The sequence below is a fragment of the Xenopus tropicalis genome, chromosome 1, assembly GCF_000004195.4.
Source record: "Xenopus tropicalis strain Nigerian chromosome 1, UCB_Xtro_10.0, whole genome shotgun sequence".
Classification (NCBI taxonomy): domain Eukaryota; kingdom Metazoa; phylum Chordata; class Amphibia; order Anura; family Pipidae; genus Xenopus; species Xenopus tropicalis.
Window position 1 is genome coordinate 152,724,195 of NC_030677.2, and position 11,590 is coordinate 152,735,784.

Sequence of the window (11,590 nt, forward strand, 5' to 3'; positions counted from 1 at the left end):
TCTAAGAACAGGTCAGGCGCCCATGGGGCCCCTCTGTCACAAGCTCAATGACTCGTTAAAAAGTTGTTTAACAGCAAGAAGAAAACATTTTTATACAATCTATTTCAAAACCCTTCTAATATTAAATGATATAAACAAGATGGAGTAAAGAATCAAGATGGTTTCTTTTTTTTTCACATTTTTACAGCAGTCAGTAACACCCTACTTATTCCTAATTCCCAACTCCAACTCACATTTTACTTTTTGCATCTGAATATAAATCTAAGCAGCAGCAAACTAGGACCTACAGAAAATATGAAAACTATGTCACAGTAGTTTGTGTGTGTGTATTTGTGTATTCTAAGATGTCTGTCCAATCTTTTTTGGACCAAAAACGTATTCAAATGAAGGGCCTTCCCCTCTTTACTTTATATTTTAGTGGATGTAAAGAAGCTAATTTTATAAAATTATTCTAGTTTTAGGGCATGGATCTCCTATTTCCTGTATCAGTTATCACTTATCTTGTTTGTTCTGTTACTGTTATGTACAATTATGCATATACACGTAGAACATTTTAAATAAAGATATACATATATATAACAATAGTAGATATAGAGGATAGAGAAGGCAGGAAAGGCAAGGTTAAAAAAATGCAGACATGAGGGAGGTGGGAAATGACAAGCTACATCAGTCACAGGCTTTGAGAGGAGCGAGGAAGACAAGGTTCACCACATACAGAGCTTGAAACAGACAGAGACAGAGAGACCACAAGATTGACCACCTACAAAAGAGGATGAAACATTCTGCACGCACTCCATTTTAGCTGATGTTCTTTTTACTCACTTATGGCCTGTGCCTGATTATCTTGGACACTGCTTACCTAGACCTGTGTCTGATATGTAACTATGCTTATTTAACCCATCTGGTACCTTGCCATTGGACTTTCGCCTGTTCCTGGATGCACTGTACCCCATTAGCTGCTACGTTCTTACTTCATGGTACCTACAGCCATGCAGACCAGACATTTATAATGGCAAAGATGGACAGCAACCTTTAAACTGATCTTTATATTTTATGTGTTTGAACTTGTGTGTTTGGCTGATTTGCAGCCAGCAGCTGAAAGTGTCTTTGTGGTTGTTGGGGTCAAACTTTGCACTTTGAGAGCTTTACAGAAACACAGATCTCCTTCGTTCCTCGCAGAGCAACCGTCTGGTTGCGCCCCCCACTACTACTGCTGTTTCCCGCCTCAAACCCTTCTGCCTTGCTGCCCCTTACATTTGGAATTCCCTCCCTGATTTCCTCCAGAGAGAATCCTCCCTCAGTCTTTTTAAAACTAAACTTAAAGACTACCTTTTGGAGCACTCACCCAGCACCTGATCTGGAAACTGGCACTTATACTGTAATGTCACCCACTGTGACCTACAGCACTTACATTTGCCCATTTGTGTCTGTTAGTTACCCCTCCCATATAGATTGTAAGCTCTACAGGGCAGGGACCTCCTTCATCTTGTGTTTCTGACTCTTATTGCAACTGCACCTTGTATTTATTGTTGTACTTTGTATTTATCCATTATTTTTAACCCCCTGTCTGTATTAATGAATTCTACTGTACAGCGCTGCGTACATAAGTAGCGCTTTATAAATAAAGATATACATACATATATCCGCAGGCATGGGGGCAAGAAGCAACCTCATGTTAGCCGAGACAAACAAACTCTGCTGCTGTCTGTAATTGTGATGAATGGGCACCAGAACTGATAACCTTTTGAGTGTTTTTGACCCCCCCACAGCAGAGATCGTCAGTACCACTGAGTGCTGTTTTCACTCTTGATAATGGTTATATACTTTAGGAATGCACCAAATACAACTTTTTTTGTAGAAAGGGTCATGTGGAGGTTGATTAGCCATAAAGCTAAAAAAAAAAAACGAACTGACAAACAAAAAAGCCCATTAGGGTTTATTGCTACCAAGAAAACTTATTGCATTGAAATGCAAAGATCCCCCATATTTTGTGTTGTGGCTTCAATCACCTGTATGCTGCAGACCCTAATATATAATGCAATAAAGCTGGGGTAAATGGTTAGAGTAGGCCCGCTCCATTAATTAGGGGTTTTGTACCCTGCTATCTAGAAAAACCCCCCTCTTCACACCCCAGACAGACTGCAGTGCCAACATTGTGTCACCGTATGCTCCCTGTGTGTGCCATATCTGCCTGCCCTATGCGCCTGTGTGTGCCATACTCTGCCTCCCCTATGCTGCCTGTGTGTGCCATACTCTGCCTGTCCTATGCTGCCTGTTTGTGCCATACTCTGCTTGCCCTATGTGCCTGTGTGTGCCATACTCTGCCTGTCCTATGCTGCCTGTGTGTGCCATACTCTGCCTGCCCTATGCTGCCTGTGTGTGCCATACTCTGCTTGCCCTATGCGCCTGTGTGTGCCATAAGGTGTGTAATTATTGTGTGCTAGGGGTTGCTCTGCTATCCACAGGGGAGGAGGAGCCATATGGATTTAAGGGTGTGGCTAACTTCTTTCACACATATGTAATGGGTGATCCCTGCAGTGACCACAACCTGCTGCACTACCACCATTAATGTGGTAATAGTTTTAAATGCTCTTGTGATAACATGGGTGTGGTTTGAAGTATGTGTGGTTTAAAAAAGGGGAGTCAAAACTGGCTTACATTATCGGCCCTCCAACATGTAGGCCCGAAAAATTCTGGCCCATGGTACCACAGAAGTTGGACAGCATTGTCCTAAGCAGTTTATTGTAAAGTGACAGGAGCCCAGATGTACTAAAAAAAACTTAATGATAAAATAAGAAACTTTATTGGGTGTGGTTAGTAATTACAAAATTACAAAATGAATATTCAGAGTGATTTGAGACTCACATTCCCAAAACTGTCTAACAAGGTTATTCATTCTGTTGTCAGAATAAAAAATATCTACACAATAAAAACAAATATGTAAACAAATAAAGCTTAGCAGCAGAATTGCCTATGCCAATATCTGTTACTGAACATTATTAGTAATTATTATTAACGATAACAACATATAGCAAATCCAACATTATAAAGGGGGGAAATGTAATCTAATATTGTGGCTCAGTGTTTTCTCAGCAATTCTTGCTAAATTCTTGAAATATAGATGATACTGATGTTCAGCATTTTGTTCTGCATTCTGTTCTGCAACTTCCTGAGAAATGCTCTTTGCCCGGGCAAGAGACTGATCTTTTAGTCAGATTCCACATCCCAAACAAAGAAAGGGAAATCTGAATACAAATGGAAGACACCCAAAGGAAGAGAGACAGATATCTTTTAAGCATCACTTTCATTGTTACACTGATTAAAGAGCATTCAAACACAGTACTAAGGCGTGTATGCCATATGTGTGCTTCCCACGCCATTTTGGTTATGTAAGTAAATCCCGATAAAGGAGCCCTGGAAAGCTGGTAACACTTCCACAGATCCAAGGGGATACAAACATTTGTATTCTGAAGAAACCTTAACTAAAGGTTGTTAACACATACTGTACATATAATAAATAGCTAAAATTTACATAGCACATAAATGATAACATAACTATAAACTTTCTAATACATGGGCTACATAGACAGAGAGGTCACATGTTATATATAGTGATGAGCGAATCTGTGCCATTTCGCTTCGCCATAAAATTTGCAAAATGGCAAAAAAGTTGCGAAACGCACATTTTTTTTGATGCCCACATTTTTTTACATGACCACGCATTTTTTGACACAACTGCACCCCTTTTAATGCGGGCGCGCCCAATTTTGACGACATCGCCTTTTTTGCATGACCACACCCTTTTTGACACGACCACGCCCAATTTGACGTGTGACGAAATTATTTTGGTGCAGCACATTCTTCCGCAGAGAATTGTCACTGAAGTCTCGCGAAACAATTCGCCAAGGGTGAAATGCAGAAATTCGCTGCGAATCCATGCCTGGCAAAAAAATTCGCTCATCATTAGTTATATACAGGTTACATAGACACAGAGCTTGCATGTTATATACAGGCTACATAGATATAGAGGTCTCATGTTATATACAGGCTACATTGACACAGAGCTTGCGTGTTATCTACAGGCTACATAGACACAGAGCTTGCGTGTTATTTACAGGTTACACAGACAAAGAGGTTGCATGTTATATACAGGTTACACAGACAAAGAGGTTGCATGTTATATACAGGTTACACAGACAAAGAGGTTGCATGTTATATACAGGTTACACAGACAAAGAGGTTGCATATTATATACAGACTACATAGACAAAGAGGTTGCATGTTATATACAGACTACATAGACAAAGAGGTTGCATGTTATATACAGACTACATAGACAAAGAGGTTGCATATTATATACAGACTACATAGACAAAGAGGTTGCATGTTATATACAGGCTACATAGACTCAGAGGCCTCATGTTATATACAGGCTACATAGACAAAGAGGTTGCTTGTTATATACAGGCTACATAGACCCAGAGGTCACATAAAATCCAAGCAAAACAAATCAGTGCACAACACTTACCAGTGTTTAGACATTGTGATACTTGCACATTTCATTTATGTGTCAAAGTGTGATATTTAGAAGTGCCTTTGTTTTCCATAAAACCTCTTCCTTAGAGCCTCTATAGCAGTGATCTTCAGATTTCTTTTTATTTATTCGCCCCATTGAAGTCTAACTTTTTTTCAGGGGCCCCCCATGGCTTATAGCCATCCTATCATGTAACCATGTATACAGAATTACTCAGCTGTTTCAGGCATAGTTTAGCACAGTGATCCTCAACCAGTGGCTCAGGAACAACATGTTGCTCATCAACCCCTTTGATGTTGCTCCCAGTGGCCTCAAAGCAGGTCTTCATTATTAAATTTCTGGATTATGGGTACTGCCAAACAGAGCCTCCTGTAGGCTGCAGTCCACATTGGGCTACCAAATAACCAATCACAGCCTTTATTAGTCACCCCTAGGAACTTTTTTCATGATTGCATTGCTCACCAACTTTTTTAAATGTTGCTCACTGGTAAACAAAGTAGACTATGGTAGACTATTGAGGGCCACAAATAAGAGTTCTGGCTGGCCTTCAGGCTGGATCCCCCGCCGCTTCTCTGGCCACCTCTCTTTTGGAACAATGAGAAAGAATGTAGTATTTACTGCTCAAGTTTGAACCTAATCGGTATGTGTCTTTTACAACCTCAACTACTATGTAACTATTGGGTATGTCAGGTTACAATACTGACTTTGCCTTGGGGCAGAATTAGACACTGGGCTACAAAAAAAACTCTGTATAAAGTGAAACCAATGCACTGTGGAATGATTTGTTTGTTATTTCCAGCTCCCAATGAGAGCAATCATGGAAAAAAAATATCCTAGGAATTAAAACCAACAGTACATCAGCTACTACAGCGTTTTTCAACCGCTGTTCCGCGGCACACTAGTGTGCTGCGAGATGTTGCCTGGTGTGCCGTAGGCAGGGCCGCAATTTTTACTTTCAAAGGGGGCCTGGCGATGCTACAGTTTTTCTTAGTAGCTCGGGCCCCCTTTAATAAAATCCGGGCTGTAGTAAAATGCTGCTGGGCACCAATGTATTAGGGGGGGCCACGGGGCACACTGACTTATGGGGGCACTGCTGCTGGGCACCAATGTACTAGGGGGGCTGGCTCTTGGCACCAATGTACTGGGGGGCACTGCTGCTGGGCACCAATGTACTAGGGGGGCACTGCTCTTGGCACCAATGTACTAGGGGGGCACTGCTGCTGGGCACAGAGTTAAATTTTTTAACATTTTCTAATGGTGGTGTGCCTCGTGACTTTTTTCATGAAACAAGTGTGCCTTTGCCCAAAAAAGGTTGAAAAACACTGAGCTACTAAATTCTCTAAATCAGATGCAGTTACAGGAAAACAGAAGTATTAAGCAAGACTTTCCTGTTATTGAGAAGCAACAAATAATAAAGTATGGGATATTATATGTGGAAACCCAATATCCAGAAGGTTCCAAATCACAGCAATACCATCTACCATAGAGTCATATTTAAGCAAACAATTCTTATTTTTTTTTTCTCTGTATTAATACAAGCATACCTTGTACTTAATGGTAACCAAGATGCATAAATCCATGTTGGTGGAAAAACATTACATTTACATGTTTAAATGTTAAGTAGTGGCAATCCAAATTACAGAAAAAACTCTGTAGCTGGAAAACCCCAAGTCCCGAGCATTTCAGATAACATCCTATATCTGTACTAAAGAAGGAATCTGCACAAACACTGTAAAGTATTTAAATATTCACTGGGGGCATTTTGTTAGGCACCCTCCGAGGTACAAAATTGCTTCATTAGTAAAAATCCCAATGCCAGCGCACTCTTGACTTGATTTCCCTGAGATTTTTTTACCTCCCTGTGCCAGTGAATGCATGCTATAGTAAATATAGAAATGTACTGTCTGGCTTCCTGCATCCCCTTAAAGTAAAAAACAATGCAGAATTTTTATTGCCATGCCCCTTTCACCATTAACAAGTTTGCTGGAAAATAAAGGCATGGCAATATTATAATTTCATGAGAGGAAAACTTGAAAGTACCTGTAGCTATTTTCAGATAGCAGTTTCCTAAATTTTGTTGAACTTTTTTGGCAGGATGAGAGCACTGGCAAACAGTGTTGATGCCATCAATGCAGTCATGTTGGGTGCACTAAATATCCCAGGATACAAGGCCAGGGTCACAATGGGCTTTCACAGGGAATTGAACTGGGGTCCCTAGTATTAGATTCTGTATGAAAGGCTGTTTATTTAACCAATAGCGCAATTTGTTCTCCTCATCTAAAATTGATAGACAGAGACAATCAAGGGTGAAAAACAGAAGCTGCAAGGAGAAGCAAGGTAAAATAAAAGTACATTTCAAGCTGATTGGAAAGATTGTGCTCTAATAGCCCTGATGCTATGAAATTCTCTGCCAAAATACCTGCTAAATAGTTTTTTAATAGTAATTTTGTTAGATGCCCTTCTAGCACCTACAGTGCACACACCCCCAAACACATTTGATTTGTTAAACATAAAGTAGAAATTGGTCCATGGAGCAATCTAAGCCATTTGGTAGGCAGCTATACATTCTCCTTATGTAATGCTAAATTAGAAGGGATCTCTTCTATTACTTTGGCTATACTTCTTCTGTAGTTGAACGGTTGAACTTAAAGGATTTCAATTTACTAAGAAACTAAAAATGAACTGTTAAACAAGGCCAAACACTTTTTGTATTAAACTCAGATGATGGGACACCATCACAGATGTTGGATGTTGCAAGCTTGTCTTAATTTTAAAGCCATACTCCAAGCACTAGGACACCATGGAACAGCAAAGCCACAACAGATCGCTGACAGATGCATTGCTTAAATCATATGATGAGTCAAAGCAAAAGAGACAGCTGGATTTACAGAGATATAGAAATCCCCAGAAATTATAATTTGTCTTTTATGGTACATATGACACAATTCATTTTTTTCTGGCTCTAAAGATGCAGAAGAGAAATGGTAAACTAAATATAAGAGCAGTTTGGAAACCATGTCCAAAGTAAATGACGTCAAAATTAAATTAGAGGGTTTCCATGTCTCTGCCCTTGTAAATGAGAAGGAACTTCTCTATGAAGAATGCATTTATATAGTTTGGTAGTGATCTAGAACAGAGATTGGAGTACAGCAAAGTAAAAATGACATCACAAGAGGGATTAATGGCTGCATTCAGGTAATGTCACACAGTGCACATTCAAGCAATTTGCTGCCTGGGTGATCTCCAGCTCAGCAAGTAGCCAGCAAAAACGATTGAATTTCCGAGGGGTAAATGCCTAACCTTTGGGTGCACCAGCAGGGCGAGAATGACAGGCAATAAACAGGCAATTGTGATCATTTTGGTGTCTGCCCCTTTAGCTGGAAATCACGTGGGGAGCAAATCCCTTATACCAAGAACAGAAGGTCTAAATGTCAAGACACATTCCAGTTGTATTTATGTTCCCTAAACTGAGACTTGGCATACATTCAAGTCATTCTGAAATGTTCCGGAATGTAATCTTATGTATTTTAATAAACCGGAGCACTTTACAATAACACTTTTGTATTAGGACACGTTTTATGGATTTCTTATGGGTATTGCAGGTGGTAGTCCTGTAAATCCTTTTGTGTTACTGGCATAGGCAAAACATGATGCTGTGAGAAGTTTTAAAAACACATGAACATGTATTTTATTCATTCAGGTCATCGTATATCTAGTATAAATAAATCTAAAGCAACTGGATTTGTCCAGTTACTTAAGAAGTCCAGTTGCTTTAGATTTATTTATACTAGATATGTATTTTGTCAGTTTTCCATAGAATTTTTTTCAATTATAAAATGAATAGGAAAACCCATAGCACTTTAAAGGGAAAGTAACAAACATGCAGACAAAAAGAAAACAGAATCAATTGCTAATCGACGTGGTATCAGTTTCTCAGAACAAGCACATAAACACTTCAGATCATAGGAAACACATGCAAAAAGTGTAATTACAGGAAACTTTATAAAGATATGCCAAGGAGCTCAGAATTACAAGAAGCAGTTTGATAACTCACCAGAGACTGCAATTTACAGTGAAAATATTGGAGAAATACGTACCATAGGGAAGGTTATAAACAGGAAAACTAAATTAGAGAACTTTCATGCTGAATTAGCAGCTAACTAGCAGGGAGAAGTGTGGGAAGGCTCTTTCCCAGAGTGAGCTGCACAACAGAACATCTCAAATAACATTTACCAAAAGGCTGGAGACATAACAATGTGCTCAAATTGGCATTATTGTCAAAATAGATACAAGAGAGTAGCTGGTATGGGTGGATTTTTAAAAACTATAGAGGAAGCAGATTCTGTCCCTCGGGCTGCGGGTTCTGTCTCCTCTATAGTTACGCCACTGTAAATATATTGGATGTCCCTTAAAGGAGAAGGAAAGGCTAGTAAAGAGTTAATCTCAAGCTGTAGGCATACATTCAGTTGTCTCAATAGTACCCTTAAGTCTCCCCATATTTCACCTGTTCAGATAATCAGAAGCCAAGCAGGAAGAAAAAACGCTGAGCTGTGTAAAGAAGACTCCCAGAATGCATCGCTCCTGCACAGACATGCAGACCCAAGTGAACATGCTCAGTCAGTAAGACTATGGGGGAAATTTATTAAGACACGAATGCTCGGAGTGTTCATTCGAACGCTCCGAGCATATTTTCCACGATTTTTTCGCCCTTGCATGACATTTTCGTACGCCAGTACGACTTTTTCATACGCTTGAGCGAAAAATTCGGAAAGGTTCTGCCGCTGTTTACAATCGTTCGGTACGAAATTTTTTTGACTTTCGGATCGCCAATATGATATTATCGTGACTAATACGATTTTTTCGTAAGCATTTTTGTGATATTTGCGATCTTCAGAAATTATCGTATCCAATCCGAATTTTTCCCATTCGGGATTCGAACTCGTGTTTTAATGAATCGGCCCCTATGAGTCAGCTTCCTGCTGATTGGCTCAGATCCACATTCCTAAGGTGGGGGGAGGGAGTGCTTAGCATTCTTGAGGGACGGGGGAGCAGGAGAGGGGAGACTGCAGAGAGCTGCGTGTCTCTGGCATCGGAATTACAGACACAACTAATTTTTTTTCAGAGAAGTCAGTGCAGCGTTTCTGTGAGTGCTTATGGCTGTATTTACATAGACCTTTCTGATAAAGCTTACTTAGTTTTTACCTTTCCTTCTCCTTTAAATCCTTTTAATAAATTCTAATATGACAATTAAGTAGCATGAAGCTACTAGTGCATCTAAGCAATAGAAACAAGAGGCTATTCTAGCTTGCTGATGTGCCCTGCAGATACTGCAGCCACAAAAGTTATTTGTCATTGCTTTATTCCAGATTTAGAAAAGTAATTTGGTTTTACTGTTCTGTCTGTAGCTGCTCACTGTAAGCCATTTATCTTAGCCAATAAGATCTGATTTATTTAATGAGCCAAATGCTCTTGGAGACAAGTTATTATTTATTGAAAGTTCAAGTTGTTCAGCTTTTTCCTTCGTGACCTAAATGCTGCAAGAGTTCATTTCACAGCTTGCACGCATAAGCAGGGTTTAATGAAGAATAAAGGATTACTGTAAATGTGTTTTTGTTGTTTTACACAATATGTCTCTGCTGAATACTGCCATGGGTATGTAGAATACTATTGATTTTGTAAGGGAATAAGTAATCAGATGGTTAGATAAAAGAGGCCATGTAAAATTGTCAATAGTGACAGATTATGTTACCACAAAAATTATCTTTAGGCCACATTCACTCCAAAGGCCAAATTTTGAAGAGCCCTGCCCTATACTATACTCTCTTTTGCTTAACATTATTAACAAATGTTAATGCTATAAATAATGAGTACATGAAGATTCTACTGTCTGAAACAGTCTGAGTTGTGAACGATGCAGGGACTTAAAGGTGTGAACAATGCATGGGATTACAGGTGCAAACAAGGCAGGTGCATACAGCCTGAATCTGAGGTGTGACCAATGCAGGGGGGGCAGTACCGATACCATTTAAAGGTATCACTAGCCAGACAGGTGGAGGATCATACAGGGGGGCCAGTTGGACAGCACTGGTCTGATACAGTTGTGATACTGTTATTAGAATTACAGCCATAGGGCTGTAACAAAACTATTCATAGGCTATCAGTTTTAAAGACCATTTTGGAAAGGTAGGCTAGGTGGTAGCACATGATATAACTATTTTAATGTTTGTGGTATCAATTATTTTTCACACACTACTGTTGTATTGGGGTGTTAGGCGGCTGTGTAAGCCACGTGATTTTCTTTCAATGGTGAATATTCATCTGGTTTTCTCAGTTCTTTGTGTTATTCTTTTACCACAGGTAGAATACCCTCCCATTTTACAAAATTTGGCACTTGAACACATTTCTGGGGTTCAGGGGCAATGTTCCCTCTAATTTCTTTTTGGCTGTGCGAACAAAACATTTCTTTTGTGCACACTTTTAAAAACAATGTGCGCACTTTAAAATACTAGTGTGCACATTACAAAATTATGTGTTTTCACACAAAATACTATGGGGCCAATTCATTAAAACACAAGTTCGAATCCCGAATGGGAAAAATTAGGATTGGATACGATAATTTCTGAAGATCGCAAATATCACGAAAATGATTACGAAAAAATCGTATTAGTCGTGATAATATCGTATTGGCGATCCAAAAGTCATGGAATTTTCGTACAGAACGATTGTAAACAGCGGCAGAAACCTTTCCGAATTTTTGGCGGCAGAAAAACGCTCGGAGCATTTGTGTCTTAATAAAGCTCCCCCTATGTGTTGCCAGTGGAAACCCTTTTCGGAGCAGTTACTCGTCCACAATAGCAGAGATCTATTTCGGTTGAGTAACTTGCTCTGTGGGTTATTACCCTTAAGATACAAGTTTCAGTTCCCCCAAGAAACCTGCTTATTTTATTAGTTACAATTGTATCTAAGTGCAGGTTAAGTATTATGGGCTCTCTGCCAAAAGCCTCCTTATCTAATTAACTAATTAACTTTGTATCTTTTTGTGGCGTCAGTGCAGGA